Raw genomic sequence first — 17,201 nt, forward strand, 5'->3', positions numbered from 1 at the left:
GGAAACAGTGTCAGACTTTATTTTGGGGGGCTGCAAAATCACTGCTGATGGTGATTGCAGCCATGAAATTAAAAGACGCTTACTCCTTGGAAGGAAGGTTATGGCCAACCTAGATAGCATATGAAAAAGCCGAGACACTACTTTGCCAACAAAAGTCTGTCTACTCAAGGCCATGGTTTTTCCAGTGGTCATATATAGATGTGAGAGTTGGACAGTGAAGAAAGCTGAGCGCCGCAGAATTGATGCTTTTGAACTGCGGTGTTGGAGAAGACTCTTGAGAGTCCCTTGGACTGCAAGGCGATCCAATCAATCTATCCTAAAGGAGATCAGTCCTGGGTGTTCATTGGAAGGACTGATGTTGAAGCTGAAACTCCAATACTTTGGCCACCTCATGCGAAGAGTTGACTCATTGGAGAAGACCCTAATGCTGGGAAGGATTGGGGGCAGGAGAAGGGGACGACAGATGATGAGATGGTTGGATGGCATCACTGACTCGATGGACATAGGTTTGGGTAGACTCCAGGAGTTGGTGATGGACAGAGAGGCCTGGCGTGCTGCAATTCATGGGGTCGCAGAGAGTCGGACACGACTGAGCGACTGAACTGAACTGAAGGCACTATCAACAACTTCTTGATCTCCTCCTAGGGATATTTTATGCATACGAAGTACAAGCAAATACAGTAGCACATGTAAGCTTATACCAACCATTGTGCACAAACGTTAACATTTTACACACATGGGAAATTTGCTGGTTCAGTCTCCTGTAAAATGTGGGAGGATTACATCACAGAATTAAGAAAATGCCTAACCCTAGTGCCTGGCACGGAGTTCGCACTAAAAAACACAGATTCTCTTTCCTCAGCCTTTAAAAGGCCAGGAGGTAAGGTATTTTTAGGGTGCCTCAGAATCACTAATTGCTTGTTAATTATAGATCGTCACCAGCCCCCTCGGGGTTTCCAGTTCAGCAGGTCTGGTAAATGCCTGGACACTTGCCTTTTCAACTAAGCCCCCAGTTGCTGAGATACAGAGCCATCTGACCATCTCAAGGCTTAGTGGGAACTAAGACAGTCCAGATTGCAACGCAGGTTCTGCCAAATTACTCTCCCTGGTATTCAATTTTCTACTTTCTTGTTAATACAACTCTCATCTCAGAGGCTGTGGAGCAGATTAAGACACAGAAGATGTAGGAGCCTTTGTCAAGGCAAACGCTCAGGAACCATAACGGGAAAGCAACCTGGGGACGCAGGGAAGACGGAGACGGCCCGAAGCACGGGAATCGGGGCGCCCCAGCCCGCACGTGGCCCCCCATCCCGTGTCCCGGAACCCGCGGGGCGGTGCACGCGCTCGGGGCGGACCCCGCTGGGACTCAGTGCGCAGGCGGAGAGCAGAAGCCGCATCTGAAAGGGAGGTCGGAGGTTCCCGTTTCAAAGTCCTGAAACACGGAACCCCGCGTGCCAAAACCTCGTGGCTGCGGCCGCACGGGCTTACAGTTTAAACAGGGTGTGAAGATGCCCGGGACCCACGCGGAAGCCCCTGGGAGACCGGCCCGCCCCCGGCCGGGTGCATCGGGAGCCCCGCCCCCGGGACGCGCCGCGGCGCACGTACGTGCGGCGGGCCGGGAAGGGAATGGCGAGGGCCGGGCGGGGCGGGGCGGCGCGCGGCCGGCCGCCAGGGGGCAGCCGCGCGTCTGCGGGCCGCGGCCGGCTGGAACCGGTCTGGCCGGAAGCTGGGGCGGTGCCTCGGCTTCCGCTGGGGAAAATGCCACGTGGCCGGCCGGGAGGGAGGCAAACAACAAGATGGCGGCGGCGGCGGGGGGCAGGTTCCCCTGGGGGCTCCTGAGGCCATGAGTCCCACGAAGGGCCGCGTTCGCGGGGTGGGATGGGCGGAGTGGTGCGAGATCCCTTTATTCGAGCGTCTGAGGTCGCCCGACCAGACGTAGACGGGGGCGTGGGCCCAGCGCACACCCTGCGCCAGCTCGACCAGGGTCACCGCCGCGCCTTCTCATGAACCAGCCAGCTTCTCATTCGCGGCCGGTTTTCATTTGTCCCCGCGTTTGTCGCTCCCTGCCAACAACGACGGCAGAAACGCCTTTCTCCAGGCACTTTCGTCCTTTAGAAGAGATTAAGAGCGGCATATCGAGCCAGGGAGTCCTAGTTGAATCGAAATGCATTCTCTCTTTGCTACCGTTTTCGGTTTTTCAGAGGCTTAGCACTGCTTCTTCTGATGGAGGCAAAAAAAAAAAAAAAAACCCTGGATAATCTGGACTTTTAAGTAGCTTCCCGACTCTGTCCAATCGTGGTGGGAGTTTGACTTGTACACAGGAGGTGCTCTGGGATCTCCAGCGTGTGGCAGAGTCCGAAGTTCTGTTACTTTATATCTGCCACCTTGGACGTGTTTTCAGAAAGAAAAAAAAAATGTAGGTGTGGATGGTTGCAGATTACAAGGTTCAGGAAATAAAGCAAAATCAACTAGTGTTGGTGGCCTTTCCATAAAGGCCCGCTGTTTGCCGTTAGTTGTCCAAGGATCTAGAACTGGAATACCGGGTCTTTCCATCTCTGCCTGGCCAATCGTCCGGCTCCGTTTCGTTCTTCATCCAGTTTCGTTTTACTTGAGTTTGACGCAGCAGAGCAAGTGTGGGTAAAAATAGTTAACATGGCCATTCGGCTTGTGGTGGTATATTTAGAATAAAGGAGAGACGTCAGTCCTTGTTTTGTTTTTGAAATAAATTTCTTGTTTTTGGGAGTTAAGATTCAGATTCTTCTCGCTAATTTATGAGACTGTCGACAAGTCTGAAAGGAAGCGACTGTTTCTGTTTTTAAATAATGGAACTCGCCTCCCAAAGGTTTGGGAGATTAAAGAAAAATTTCTGAATGTAAAAAGGGCCCTGCTGCACTGACAAAGCAGAAGAACACATTTCTCTATGAAGACGCCCTTACAATTTCCTCAGTCTGGTGGGGATTTAAAAACTTGGGCTGTGATCAAAACTGCGTTGCTGTTATGTGGTAGACTAGAAACGGTACGGGCCGGGAAAAGGCGGGGAGGGGTGGCGGGGGAAACAGCTCAGTGTATCTTAAGGCTTAAATGCGGATTTTTTTTTTTTTTTTAAACTCAGATATTTGAGAGAATCTCCCTTCAGCCACTCCTGTTTTGTAACCGCGCCTTCAGAGGTGTCACTTCGGACTTGTCCATCACTTGGCAGAAAGGGGGCTGGAAGAAGTTTTTAAAGGATCTTTTTACCCGGAGGGGTTAGAACCGTCCCTTCCCTGAGCCTGGGAAAAGAATGCAAATCTTTCAGAGCGTTTCTAATACTAAAGGAGGCTGCCTCATTGTGTCCTGATGTTTTGCAGTGATCACCCCCCTCTCTGTCTCCTTTTGTACATACGGGTACAAACTTGGCCAACTTTTTCTGCAAATGCCCTGTTACTGAGGAGCACAAGAATTAGCCTCCTCGTGCCTTCAGTTGTTTGCCTCCACAATTGCACTAGCACTGCCTTCCTGTTAAAAGGAGAAAATGTAGTTTAAATTTTTTAATATTTCATGATGGCAAATTTGATTTTTTTTTTTTAAGGAAATTAAAAGAACCTGTAGCCTAGCAATTCAGAGATAACTTGTTCTTGTAAGCACAGAAGGAAGTTTGTTTGGGGAGATTATATTTGTACAACTTGATACCTTCTTCACTTGACTTTTTCAAATACGTTTTTAGTTTATATTACTTAAATTATGTTCTACACAATGTAAATAATACAGACGAATACAAAGAAAAAAAATCACTCAGAATGCCGTTAAGGAAGAACCACTATTAAACAGCTTGTCTCTAGTTGTCCTAAAAGCGCTACACCTAGTTTGTAACGGATGTTTTGCATTCTGTCAGTCACTCAGTCGTGTCGGACTCTTTTCAACCCTGTGGACTGTAGCCCTCCAGGCTCCTTGGAGGGGGTAGCCGTTAGCCACTTATAATGTACGTTTACTAAGGTCAAGTAAGAATCTTCGTGATTTTTAGAGCCGGCATGATATACTAGCAGTTGAATATACCACAGTTAACCACCAGCCTTTCTCTTACTACTGAACACCCAATTTGTCATTTTTTGCTCTTATAAAGAACACTGGCATGAGTACGCATGTACAACAAGCTCTTCCTATTTTCTGTAGAACACAGCTCACAGTAAATCTGATCTTTTTAAGGTGGGTTGATACATATTTGACTTGCCCCATTGTTGAGTCCATGGTGTTTCATCTGGACCCTTCAAATGACTTCATCAGCATTCCAGCTGAGGTGGGATCCCTCTTGCTTTACTTTGTTTACCCTCACTTTTCTAAATTTTTTAATTATAAATCATATAGTCTTAGTATATTTTTCTCAATTTTTAAAAAGTTGAAGTATACTTGAATTACATTGCTGTGCTTTGTATATTACTTTTGATATGAAGATGTGTCTAATTGTCAGACATGGATACTTAACCTTAAGTTAAATATTTAAAAGGAACCCTTTCACTGTCAAATATTAACAATACAGAACCTCTTGTCCTTTCAACAAATTTTTTCCCTGTGTATAGATATGGTACCAAAGAAACTGATTGTTGACATTTTCTTTCCAGTGTGCAGCGAGTATAAGAACTTTGTAGTTCTCTGACAGACTTACGAACACAGGTTTTTTTGTTGTTATTTTGTAGGGTAAAAGTGTCTCTAAATCATCTATCATCATTTAGTCTGCCATTTTCAATTGTTTTATTGTGAGTATGCTACCAAGACTATCCACAAGATAGGAAAGACAGCTCTGCTCAAAGCAAGCTGACCAATTAATTGTTTCTGCTCTATGTTAGGGTAATGGTACTTGGAGACTCCTTACCAGGGAACCATTTCATAGCTTATTCTTTCAAAATTAAACTCTGTTTGCCAGAATCTTCTCTCTGCTCCCTGAGAGTGATTTAGCAAACAGAGAAGTAAAGATGAAAAAAAAAAAAACCCCACATGAATAGTGGAGCAATATCAGCAGCCATTCTGTGGACATCTTAAAATCACCTCAGAAAAACGTGACCCCCCCCCCCTTTCCTGGGATAATGTTAGTTCTGATCACCAACTATAATTTTTTGTTTTGTTTTGGCCACAGCATGTGGGATCTTAGCTCACTGATCAGGGATCAAACCTGGGTCTCCTGCACTGGAAGCACAAGTCTCTACCACCTATACTGTAAAACAACCCTATGTGTTATGTCCAACTCTTTGCGACCCCATAGACTGTAGCCCACCAGGCTCTTCTGTCCATGGGATTTCCCAGGCAAGAATACTAGAGAGGGTTGCCATTTCCTACTCCAGGGGATCTTCGCAGACCCAGGCCTGGGTCTTTTGTGTCTCCTCTCTGGTAGGTGGATTCTTCACAATTACGCCATCTTTAAATGAAGTCCTTCTAGTTACTATACTTGTAATAAGATACATTTCGTTAAAATGGAGAACATCATTTAAGAATATTCAAAAGCGCTGGGGATTCAAGAGCTACTGTTTATAGTAATCATTATTATTCTGTAATAGACTTGCTTTTAGTGACAGTACCCCAGTGCAGAGGCTTGTCTCTGGAAACACAGCATTTGAGCCAGTTACTAGATGGTCTAATTCTACAGATAGACAGCAGTAAGCATGAAAAGATTTTTTTTTATTAATAGCTACATCAGCATTGTGCATTAGATTAAAATCTATCTATTATCAGAGATTCGTTCACTGTCATCCTTTCAAAACAGCTCCAGATTTATCATTTAGATTTCATAGCTGATACCTAAGTCAGTAAATGGATGAGTATGTTTCGTTTTAGTTCTTAGTTAAAGGGACATTGACTTTGAACAGCTTTTGTAAGCTATAACACTTAGAAACCTGTCTCCTAAGAGCTGGAGTTTAAAAATCTACTGATATAAATGAAGAAGTTGAGGGAGAAGAAAAATTATTTTTTATTTCCAGAGCCTTTGAAAACATCAAGATTCCATTCTCAGCAGGAGAAGAAAAGTTCTTGCAAATTTACTCCTTAACTCAGTACTACCGGAAATCAAAGAGGGAATCTCGGTTGTCTCCTGTCCTAGACTGTCTTGGCTGCTGTATTGGCAAGTTGTGGGCACGTTCCAACAGGATCAGGGCCCTCGAGGTCTCAGCATCACTAACTTTTAGTCTTGCTAGTTGCCCCTTCTTCCCTATCATAACCAATACCCCTAACTTCCTGCTTTCATCCTTTCAAGGTCCCTTAGAGCAGCAATTAGAAACTGGGGCTTGAGAGTCAGAGGAAATCAGAGTTGGTTTATAGATCCGTCATTTACTAACTCTGTGATCTCTGGCAGGTTAACATCTCTGGGCCTCAGTATCTCCCCCCAGATATTGGGGATATCTCTCTCTTTGTTGTGAGGATGGTATAGTGGACAGTATGTAATGCTTAGCACATTGTCTGTGTGTGTGGGGGGGTGTGTGTGTGTGTATGTGCGTGCGCTTACACGCATTCAGTCACTCAATCATGTCTGACTCTGAGACCCCCACAGACTGTTGCCTCAGGCTCCTCTGTCCATGTAATTTTTCAGGCAAGAATACTGGAGTAGTTGCCATTTTTTACTCCAGGGGATCTTCCTAATCCAGGGATCAACCTGCATCTCCTGTGTCTCCTACATTGGCAGGTAGATTCTTTACCATTGTACCATCTGGGAAGCCCTGCTTAGCATATTGCCTGGCACAAATAATCTCTCAATGAATGGGTGGTGTTGTTAACGCTTCTACTTCCGTAATTTGCTTTTTACCTGTGCTCGGTTCCTCATTCTCCTTTGGTTAGTTGCCTCCTCATGGGTCTCCACCCCTCCAGCCTAGATCCCTGAGCTGCTGGCTATTCCTTGTTCCATCTTCCCTTTAAACATGCTCCTTGCTCTCTTATCTGCCTCGTAAATGCCTCCACGTTCATCAAAACTCAAACCTTACTATCCGGATGATGAAAGTATAAATTGGTATAACTTCTTTGGAGGGAAATTTTTGCAAAAATTATCAGAATTTAAATGCACCAACTTACAGATCCAGGAATTCTACTTCTAGGAAAGTATCTTATGAATAATCTCACACATGGGCAAAAAAGAAATATATACAAAGATAGCAAAAGACTGTAAAATCTTACATGTCCAATGGAACGCTAGTATAAAATTTTCTATTTATCCCTACAATGAAATAGGGCTATTAAGAATAAATGAGCAGTTCCATATGTACTGATTTCCAAAACATATTGTTAAATGAAAAAATCAAGTTATAAAAAGCCTAGTAGAAAATGCCTCCATTTGGCTGAAGAAGAAGGAGTGATACATTTATATTATGTTTACATTAATGGGATGGTGGTGGTGACCCCTGATGATCAGTCAAGGATCTAGATGAGGAAAGATTTCCTTTTCACTGTATACTTTTTGCTCTTTTGGGAAGATGTCTTAACTAGTTGCATAAAGTATTAAATTTCTTTAAATTAAAAAAATACATACCCTAACTCCAGCATCTCTTCATTTTGGGAAGACTTGGCTGACCTTCTCCCACCCTTCCCAGGAAATTTCTACCTCCTTCCTACTTTCTGAGTTGCCTTGTGTTTTGAATGTAACTTTAAATCCCATGGTATTGAATGTTACCTGTCCACATGACTGGTTTCCCTCAAAACCCAGAGCATCTATCTAGAAAATAGAATTGATATTGTATTCATTTTTATGTTCCAAGAATCCAGCACAAGATGATACACACACACACAGTTTTTTTTGAAAGAATGAATTAAAAATGTCTCTTATCACAGTCTCTCCCACCACTGCCCCGATCCTATTCTGGTTATCCACAAGAGAATCTGAGCTCTGTCTAGCTTCACCTTTATAACCTGGCCCACCTTTTATTATTGGACATTCCCAGCAAACCCTCTTGTAGCTCCTTCTGCTGTTTAGTCGCTCAGTTATGTTCAACTCTTTTGGGACCTCATGGACTGTAACCGGCCAGGGGCCTCTGTCCTTGGGATTTCCCAGGCAAGAATAGTGGAGTGGGTTGCCATCTCCTCCTCCAGGGGATCTTCCTGACCTAGGGATCCAACCTGCATCTCCTGCATTGCAGGTGGATTCTTTACCACTGAGACACCAGGAAATCCCTGTAGCTCTTGCTACACCTAACTTTTCAGTTTTTTTAGTTGTTGTTAGTTTATCCTGTTCTGGTTGGTGTTTTGTTTTTCTTTTTTTAATGGACAATGTCTTCACACTCCTTGCCTTTGCATATGTAGTTCCCTTCACAAATGTCCTTTCCTACTTCCAGTTTAGTTGCCTTCATTTAAATCACTTCCTCCTTGAAGCCTTCCTGTTTTTCTCCTGTCTTAGTCGATAAACTTAACGTTCCCATGAGTCTCTGATCAAACTTGTAATCCCTGGTATTTACTGCAGTTATTTTACATGCTAGTCCACCTGCCAAAAATATAGGACTTTTCAAAGACAGAGATTTTTTACCTTGTTTATCTTACTCTTCCCAGAATTTATGCCTGGCACAAGGCAGGCACTCAATCAATACTGTTAGTTGGGTGAATGAACAAGGCAACAGTAAATGCACATGGTATTTTGAAGGGCAGCATGTGGTGACCGTCTACAGCTTGTTCAGGGCGATATACTTGTATGCTGTTGTGTTACATTCACATCTCAGCCTGGCCCCTTGAGCCAGAACCTTTTGCATTAAAGTAATGCAGGTGGAGAAATCTAATTACATGTGCCCTCTTTAAGGCCTGTAAAGCAGAATTGCTAGATTTAACAACTAATAATACAAGTTACTCAATTAAATTTGAATTTCCCAGAAACAACAAACAAGATTTTAGTGTAAATGTATTCCAAATGTACTTTAGAAAAAAGTATTCGTTGTTTATCAGAAATTTAAACGTGACTGAATGTTCTCCTATATTTTATCTGGCAGCCCTACCTCAAAGACCAAATTCCCAAACCCTGTCTTCCTGCACTCTAACTCAGTAATTCGTCTTAGAAAATGTTACAAACTATGCAGTCTTATTATCTTTATTAAATATAAGCAACCAAAATCTACCAACTCTGCTTACTAAAATTTAATGCATATTTAAACACTCTGTCTTCTTCCAAAACTCTTTTACTATATTTTAACCATTAGAGTTAGATTCTAATGTATATGAATTTAGCCTCTTAGCCATTTTAGAATTGGACCTGAAAATCCAGATGACTTTACATCTTAAGTCTCTCTCTCTCTTTTTTTTTTTGTTCTCTATTCCGCAGTAAATTTTAAATAACAGGAGATTACCCCGGACTCCGTAAGGCGGTAGGGAAGGCTCTCGGTCATTAGAAAGGCCATTAGAAACCCTGCCGAGCTTTTTGGTCTGTAAAATGCCACTTCCCTGCAGAGTTAAGGGGGTAGCCACACTACCCAGCGTTGGCACCTGCACTAACCAGCCCAGCAACCACTAAGTATCGTTACAGACTAGGCTTTCCACGAAAAGCCTATTTTAAAAATTAGAAGCATCATCTAATCTGAAATGGGGCATTTCCAGATGTCAGTTTCTTGGCATCGGTAAATATTCTCGCAGTGAAAAAAATTAAAGCACAAAACGCAGCTGCACCTATTTTTGTCTCAAAGGCACAATTCCCTTTACATCAAATCATACTCCCCTGCAGCTTCAACATGGATGACAACTCTACACGACACAGGTTTTGGTTACATGTAATTAATTAGTTTTCCCTGTGGTTCTGGAAAGGTAATGTCACAAGTATATACCTTTTTTAACATCCAAACTTGGAAATTACAGGCTAAACACCGTCCTGTGTGTCTAAACGCACGCAGAACATCTGCTTAGAACTCCAACGTCACAGCTCTGCGTTCTGAAAAACAAGAAAGGTTCATCAAAATTTACTAGGAAGTGGCGACTGGAAAGTGAAGGATTGAAAAAAAAGACGTGTTAAAAAGGGGACAGGAGTGAAGACATGGCTTAACAGGGCCGCGAAGCAGGAGGGAAATGGCTCTGTTGGGAGTGGAAAATCAATTTGCCAGGGCCGTGATAAGTCTGGGACATCACCTACACCCTCGTGAGAATCCATCCTAACTCCCCCACTACTGTCCGCAGTCAGAGCGTGAGGACAAGAGTAGAAGGTGGGTACTCTCACAACCCAGAAGACCACCGAGCAAACCGTCTGGAATGAACTGAAGAGAGTTAATGTATCAAGAGCTTTACTTCCGGAAAGACCAACATCTCTGTTTCACCCAGTTGTTTCCAGGATGGCTTCTAGAAAACATTGCTTGTTAAGGGAAATCGTTTCTGAGCCACAGACTGTATCTCAGATGTTCACGTTATAAAAACCAGAATTGTTATCTGTTCTTTCATAAAAGTAAGCCGGCGATAAACTATCGCTTAACTTGTAAATCAGAAGAGTTTCTAACATGGAGAAAGTTCTTTGACGACTAAGAAGCAGAAAAAAACATCTCACAGATTAGCTTTCATACTGTAAAAGCCGATCTACAAAGAGGATAAATTTGATGATGCCCGCTAAACCTATCCTGTTGCTTCTTACACGTTTATTCTGGTTTTTGGTAGTTTTTAATAGTTGTAATTTGTCAATCCGTTTGTAAAAAACGAGTTTTCCTTGCTTCAGAACCTAATCATTTTTAAACCGGTTGACAGTCAATGTGACTTATTTACGAAGTTGTTTCTTGCGTCTCGTTCCTGTGTGTTAGTAGCCCTTTCTGCACCAGAGTTCGATATATAAGATTTTTAGTTTTCTTTTTCTTAACTTGATTAAGAAAATGCCCGTTCATTCGTACTTTACTTGCCTAAGTATAAACTAGTACTGCCTGGAAATTGGGAGCTAAATTTTACTACGTCTAGGAAGATAAAATGGAGACACCCCCCACTTCATAGTGTAGCTTACAACGGAGATCAGCGACAAGGTTCCAGGCAGGAAATGCCTGGGCGCCTTTAAGAGGAAGCGCGGTAATTTTCCACCGCCCCGCTAACCCCGTCCACGCGGTAGGCGGCTGGGCGCGGCGAAGTGCGGCTGCGTGGCGCGCGCCTCCTGTTGCTTGGAAACCACCTCCTCCACCCTCGGCGCCCAAAGTCCTTTTGTTTCCAAGATGTCCTCTGAGTCCTCTCTTAAAGAGCCAGGTACAAAGCCAGTTGAACACCCTTGAGTTTAGCAGAACGCAAGAGTCGTAATGGCTGGCTTTAAAAGTGTTCTGTGCCAATAGCCAATATTTATTTACTTTTAGAACGTTAAAAAAATCGTTGTAGTTAGGTCGTCTGGATGGGAAAAAAAATCAGGGAGTGCCTCAGGGTGTGTGTTAAGTCATGGACTAGGAGACATGGTAGCAGTTTTGGCTTCAAAGTCGGTGATCCATTCGCTTCTTTTTATAAAAATTCTCGTTTTTCCTGTTAAACTAGCTCAGGAAGAAGTCTTTATAGATTTAAACTAGCTTAACCACAGAGACCATATAATTACAAGAAGCTCAATCAGGGTAATAGCCCCTGTCTGTGTCACCTTCCCTTAAAAAATTTTTTTTTTCTATTTTTCTCTTTCTTGAGAAGTTAATTTATATTCAAATTAATGGTACTATATAATGATTATAAGATTGTAAATTCCTCTGGAGATAAATAACCGTGTTTTCCCCATCGCTTCCCTGCTGCCTCAGATGGTATAGAATTTGCCTGCAATGAAGGAGACCTGGGTTGGATTCCTGGATCAGGAAGGTCCCCTGGAGAAAGGAATGGCAACGCACTCCAGCATTCTTGCCTGGAGAATCCTATGGACAGAGGAGCCTGGCAGGCTACAGTTCAAGAGTCGCACAGAGTGGGACACGACTGAGCGACTAACACTTCACTTTGTATCCCAGAAGTGTTTCTGCCTATAACAAACCTTCAAATAATGTTGTGAAATAATTCTGATTAAACTATGGAGACTTTATACTCTGGAAAGCACTGTTCTATGAAGCCGGTTTCCCCATTTTGTCTCTCATTTTGAGATGAGAAACTAAGCCACCGGAGGTTACGTGCCTGTAGCAAAGATGGAAGGGAGAGTCAAACCCCGACTGTCTAAGGAGAGCCGGTGCTAGCCGGCCATTGTGCTGTACTGCTGTCTGTAAATACTGCAGAGTACACAATATCTTCTAACTGTGGCACTCTCAGAGAGGAGTGTGAAAATCTGTTTCTCTGAAATCTGTTCTGCTTTGTCATGAACAGACTTTTCACATTTATATCAGGGCGTTTAGATGCTTACCCATACCCTGAGCTGGAAAGACCCAAACTCAGCCAACCTTGGTGGCAGGTGTTGAGGAAATATAATTAAAAACAAAATCTCCTGCCAACCCCCAAAAACTCTCCACAGAAGCAGAAGAGAAAGAAAGCCGTTTTACTACTGAATAAGCATTAAACCAAAATATGATGTGCATCAGAGACAATCCACTGAGAGACTGCAAAGATGGAAAGGAATTTAACTTTTACACAGCGAAGCAGATAAGCACCCTGTTATTAATACTATCTGTTCTCAAGATACACAGTAACTAGTAGGAGGGCTTGACAGTACCATTTGTCAGGTTTGGTTCATTCTAAATTCACCTTGGTAATTGGTAGCTGCTATCTGTATCAGCCAATTAGTTTATCCAAAGAAAAGACTTCTTACATATTTATGACAGGAGGTAAGTTGGAAACTTGGAAACAGGGACCTCCCGAAGTTAGACTCCTACTCTCCCAGGGAGAGTCGTCTTTCCACAGAGAGGAAATAGGGATGTTATCTTCCTTGATGATTCCATTTCAAAGAGATAGCTCCCAGGTCATTGAGAAAGACATTCCTGCATTGTAAAGCTGGCAAGAGGCTTATTTAGCTTTTTAAAAGGTTTGTGTAATTCTTAAAGGGCCAGAAAAGGAATTTACAACCATAAAATTTCTAATGTAAATGGGGAAAGAAACAGAGTTGGGGGAGGGAGGTCTCTTTCCCTTTCAGGACAAGGGAGATTTCTTATTTAATTTAGATTTGTTGACCCTGACCCTGGATACAGGGACAACTCAGGCCAGTTCTTCCAATCAACGATTCATCTTACATTCACACTTTCAGTACAGGTCCATCCTTCCCGCAGACATAATAGCCAAATAGCAGGAAATCAGGAGAAGAGTATTACCAAACGTTGAGGGTTGAGTTTTCTATTCTAATTCAAAATCTTACATCCTGGTTTCTTTGAAATGACAGCTAATTCCCAGCAGAAGCTGAGTGAATTTGCATGCTGCAGCAGTCAGGAGGACTTGTCCAAGAACTGCCAACTGGACAACTGGATTTGGTGTTCTTTTGAGTTCAATCTGGGGCCTTTGGTCCTCTTGCAGTTGCCTGACAGGGAGGACCTCTTTTCTCCACTCGGTCTCCTGAATCTCACATTTGTATCTTAGCCTCTTTAACAAAAGGCTCTGACTGCTTGTGGCCTGTGCTAACACCTCAACCTGGACCACCACCTTCCTCCACCAATTCTACTAGCTTGGCTCAGCTAGCAATATAACTCAGCTAGACCAACCTTCTGGAATTCTTCCCTGGCCCTCTTCCCTACCCACTCATCTTCCTCTGATTTGATTTCCCCTGGGCTCCCAGAACACTTGGTAATTTCCCCTGTTACAGCACACACACACAACTCATGTATGATGTACTTGTCCATAAGCTTCATGACAGCAGAGTTTTTTGGGGTTTTTTTTGTTTTGTTTTTAGATCTTTGTATTCCCAGCACCTCACAGCAGAATACCTCGATGAATAAGTCTGAGATCTCAAACTGGTGACCTACAGGCTTCATCCAGCCCACCAAATTAATTTTGTTTGGCTCTTTTCTCAAATTTGTTTTTTAAAATGTCAGGTCACATTTTAAAATCTGGATTTATGTACAGATGAGGGTCTTTGACTTCTCTTGAAGAATGATCTATGCCCCCAGCTCCCTGCCCCCAAACCTGTTACCACCTGCAGCAGGCACCTAGTGCAGAGATGGACCCCTTTGACCAGACACCAGCTCTTCACTTTATTGCAGCCTTTGCCACTCCCTGTTGCTTCCTCTTTGAGGCTCCCAGTGAGGTGTCATTTATATTGAGTGTGCACTAATATTTTTCTTGCAGTAAACTCTCCCTCAGTACCAAAAGAGAGAACAAGCCTAAAGCATCTTTCAAGAATAGTGGGAGAGAGTTCATTCATTTCTTGGTGGAAATGAAGAGTTGCCTCTGTGTTTATAAGGCACATAAAAGGTGTCTGTCTCCATTTTTCTCAAATCCACCTGCTTTGCTTATTTACATTATCTTCTTGATTCCTATACGTATTTGAGTTTTTGACCCTTAGGGTAGATACTCAAAAACTGTTGGAGGAAAGGAGGAAAGAAAGAAAAACAAACCATTAACTCCAAACGGTTAAAATTCCAAACTTTTTAAGTCCAACTAGTTAAACCGACTTCCCAAACTACCACCTTTAGCCAATCCTTCAATATCACCCTGAACATCTTTTTTTAACGTGTTGCATTTTGGTTGGGTGTGCACATGATACTCAGATTCCTATAGCAACAACGTTATTAAAAACCAGTGAGGTAAGTTCAGCTATGTGCCATTTGTCCTTAATGACTCAACAGGCATAGAATGCACACAACCAAAAAAAGTTCAGTCTATCGGAGAAGGCAGTGGCAACCCACTCCAGTACTCTTGCCTGGAAAATCCCATGGACAGAGGAGCCTGGTAGGCTACAGTCCATGGGGTCGCTAAGAGTCGGACACGACTGAGCGACTTCACTTTCACTTTTCCCTTTCATGCACTGGAGAAGAAAATGGCAGCCCACTCCAGTGTTCTTGCCTGGAGAATGCCAGGGACGGCGGAGCCTGGTGGGCTGCCGTCTATGGGGTCGCACAGAGTCGGACATGACTGAAGCGACTTAGCAGCAGCAGCAGCAGCATGCAAGTAATTTTCCACAGCACCTTATATATGATAGACAGTATTTGATGCATAGAACTGAAAACTATTTTGTAAAACATAAAATGAGGAAATGGTTAGTCCTTTTGCTGTCTGTGCTTATATCAAAATGAGCATCTGAAGAAATACTAACTTCAAAAAGATACATGCACCCCAATTTTCACAGCAGCACTATTTACAATAGCCAAAATATGGGAGCAACATCAGTGTCCATCAGCCAATGACTGGATAAAGAAGATGTGGTGTATTTATACAATGCACTATTGCTCAACTATAAAAAAGAATGAAATTTTGCCATTTGCAAGAACATAGATTTGGAGGGCATTATGCTAAGTGAAATAAGTCAGAGAAAGACAAATACTATATGATATCGCTTATATGTGGAATCTAAAAAAATGAAATTAGTGAATATAACAAGAAACAGATTTAGAAAACAAACTAGTGAGGAGAGGGGAGTGGGGGAAGGGCATGATCCGGGCAGGGGATTAAGAGTTACAAACTACCATGTATAAAATGAATGAACTACAAGGATATATTGTTCAGCACAGGGAAAATAACCAATATCTTATAATAACTATAAATGGAGTATAACCTTTAAGAATTGTGAATCACTGTGTTCATCTGAAGCATATAATATTGTAAATAAAAAAATAAATACTATATTTTCTGTCTAAACACTAGTGAGACGAGAAGTACTGATGCATGTACAAAGTAGGATATTATTTATTCTGTCTTGCATGAAACATGCCAAGAAAACATATTCAAGAAACATACCAAGAAAATCCATATTCAAGAAGTTATAAATGTTTTTAATCCCAGAGTTTTGTCTAATGGAACTTTTGTTTTCAAGGAAAGATTTGAAATTATTATCTCCTTCTAAATTCTCATGGCTTAGGGACTTCCGTGGTGGTCCAGGGGCTAAGACTCTGCACTCCTAATGCAGGGGGCCCAGATTCAATCCCTGGTCAGGAAACTAGATCCCACATGCCCCAACTAAGACCTGGTGCAGTCAAATAAGTAACTAACTAAATAAATATTTAAAAAATAAATTCTCATAGCTTAGAGTTACCTTATTTGAACAAGAATCCTGTTTGCTTGTGACTGGAAAATTTTTCTGTACACCTGGAATGTCCTATAATACTGAGTGTGGAGTGATGATGTGGAGTCAAGACAAAGTGTTCCCTCTGCTCCAGACCTGCTCTGACATCATGAAATATATAATCGAGTCATCTGTCCCCTTCTTCTTGCCTGGGGTTTTAGAGTCATTAAATTACTGTTTTGCCTGGCCTTATTAGTCCTTTCCAAATATGTAGAATTATTAAGGCAGTAGATTCCCTGGTGGTCCAGTGGTTAGGAATCTGTGCTTTCACTGCCATGGGCACTGGTTCAATTCTTAGCCTGGGAATTAAGATCCCACAAGTTGCAAGGTGCAGTCAAATAAATAAGAATTAATAGGGCCATCAGTTGGGGGTAGGATCAGTTAGGAAAAGGCTCACAGTTAATTGTGCCATTGTTGTTCAATCACTAAGTCATGTCCGACTCTTTGCAACCCTGAGGACTATAGAATGCCAGTAGTATGCTCCTCTGTCCTCCACTATCTCCTGGAATTTGCTCACATTCATGTCCATTGAGTTGGTGATAGTGTCTAACCATCTCATTTTCTGCCATTGCCTTCTCCTTTTGCTTTCAATCTTTCCCAGCATCAGAGTATTTTCCAATAAGTCAGCTCTTTGCATCAGGTAGCCAAAGTATTGCAGCTTCAGCTTCAGTCATTCCAATGAATATTCAAGGCTGACTTCCTTTAGGATTGACTGGTTTGATCTCTTTGCAGTCCAAGGGACTCTCAAGGGACTTCTCCAGCACCACAATTTGAAAGCATCAATTCTTCGGCGCTCAGTCTTCTTTATGGTCCAGCTCTCACATCCATACATGATTACTGGAAAGATCATAGCTTTGACTATACAGACCTTTGTCAGCAAAGTGATGTCTCTGCTTTTAATATGCTGTCTAGGTTGGTCATAGCTTTCCTTCCAAGGAGCAAGTGTTTTTAATTTCATGGCTGCAGTCACTGTCCGCAGTTAATTTTGGAGCCCAAGAAAAGGAAATCTCACTGCTTTCACTTTTCCCCATTCTGTTAGCCATGAAGTGATGGGACCAAATGCCATGATCTTAATATTTTTAACATCAGATTTCAAGCCAGCTTTTTAACTCTCCTCTCACATTCATCAAGAGGCTCTTTAGTTTCTACCATTAGAGTGGTATCATCT

The 17,201-nt window shown here is 42.6% G+C and overlaps 3 long non-coding RNA genes across 3 annotated transcripts; 2 read left to right on the plus strand and 1 right to left on the minus strand.

Moving 5' to 3' along the window:
* Window positions 1-1,368: 1,368 nt before the first annotated feature.
* Window positions 1,369-11,923, plus strand: LOC145529761 (uncharacterized). The gene is made up of 3 exons (XR_014071331.1): window positions 1,369-1,601; window positions 9,778-11,127; window positions 11,652-11,923. It is a non-coding gene; the product is annotated as an uncharacterized LOC145529761 (long non-coding RNA).
* On the plus strand, window positions 1,772-3,815 carry LOC145529762 (uncharacterized). Its single transcript, XR_014071332.1, has 2 exons — window positions 1,772-3,016; window positions 3,113-3,815. It is a non-coding gene; the product is annotated as an uncharacterized LOC145529762 (long non-coding RNA).
* Window positions 5,626-11,657, minus strand: LOC145529764 (uncharacterized). The gene is made up of 3 exons (XR_014071333.1): window positions 10,895-11,657; window positions 9,747-9,850; window positions 5,626-7,663 (listed from the first exon to the last, which is right to left on the minus strand). It is a non-coding gene; the product is annotated as an uncharacterized LOC145529764 (long non-coding RNA).
* Window positions 11,924-17,201: the final 5,278 nt, after the last annotated feature.

Source organism: Giraffa tippelskirchi, chromosome 12 (genome assembly GCF_054371585.1).
Source record: "Giraffa tippelskirchi isolate mGirTip1 chromosome 12, T2T-mGirTip1v1.2.pri, whole genome shotgun sequence".
Classification (NCBI taxonomy): domain Eukaryota; kingdom Metazoa; phylum Chordata; class Mammalia; order Artiodactyla; family Giraffidae; genus Giraffa; species Giraffa tippelskirchi.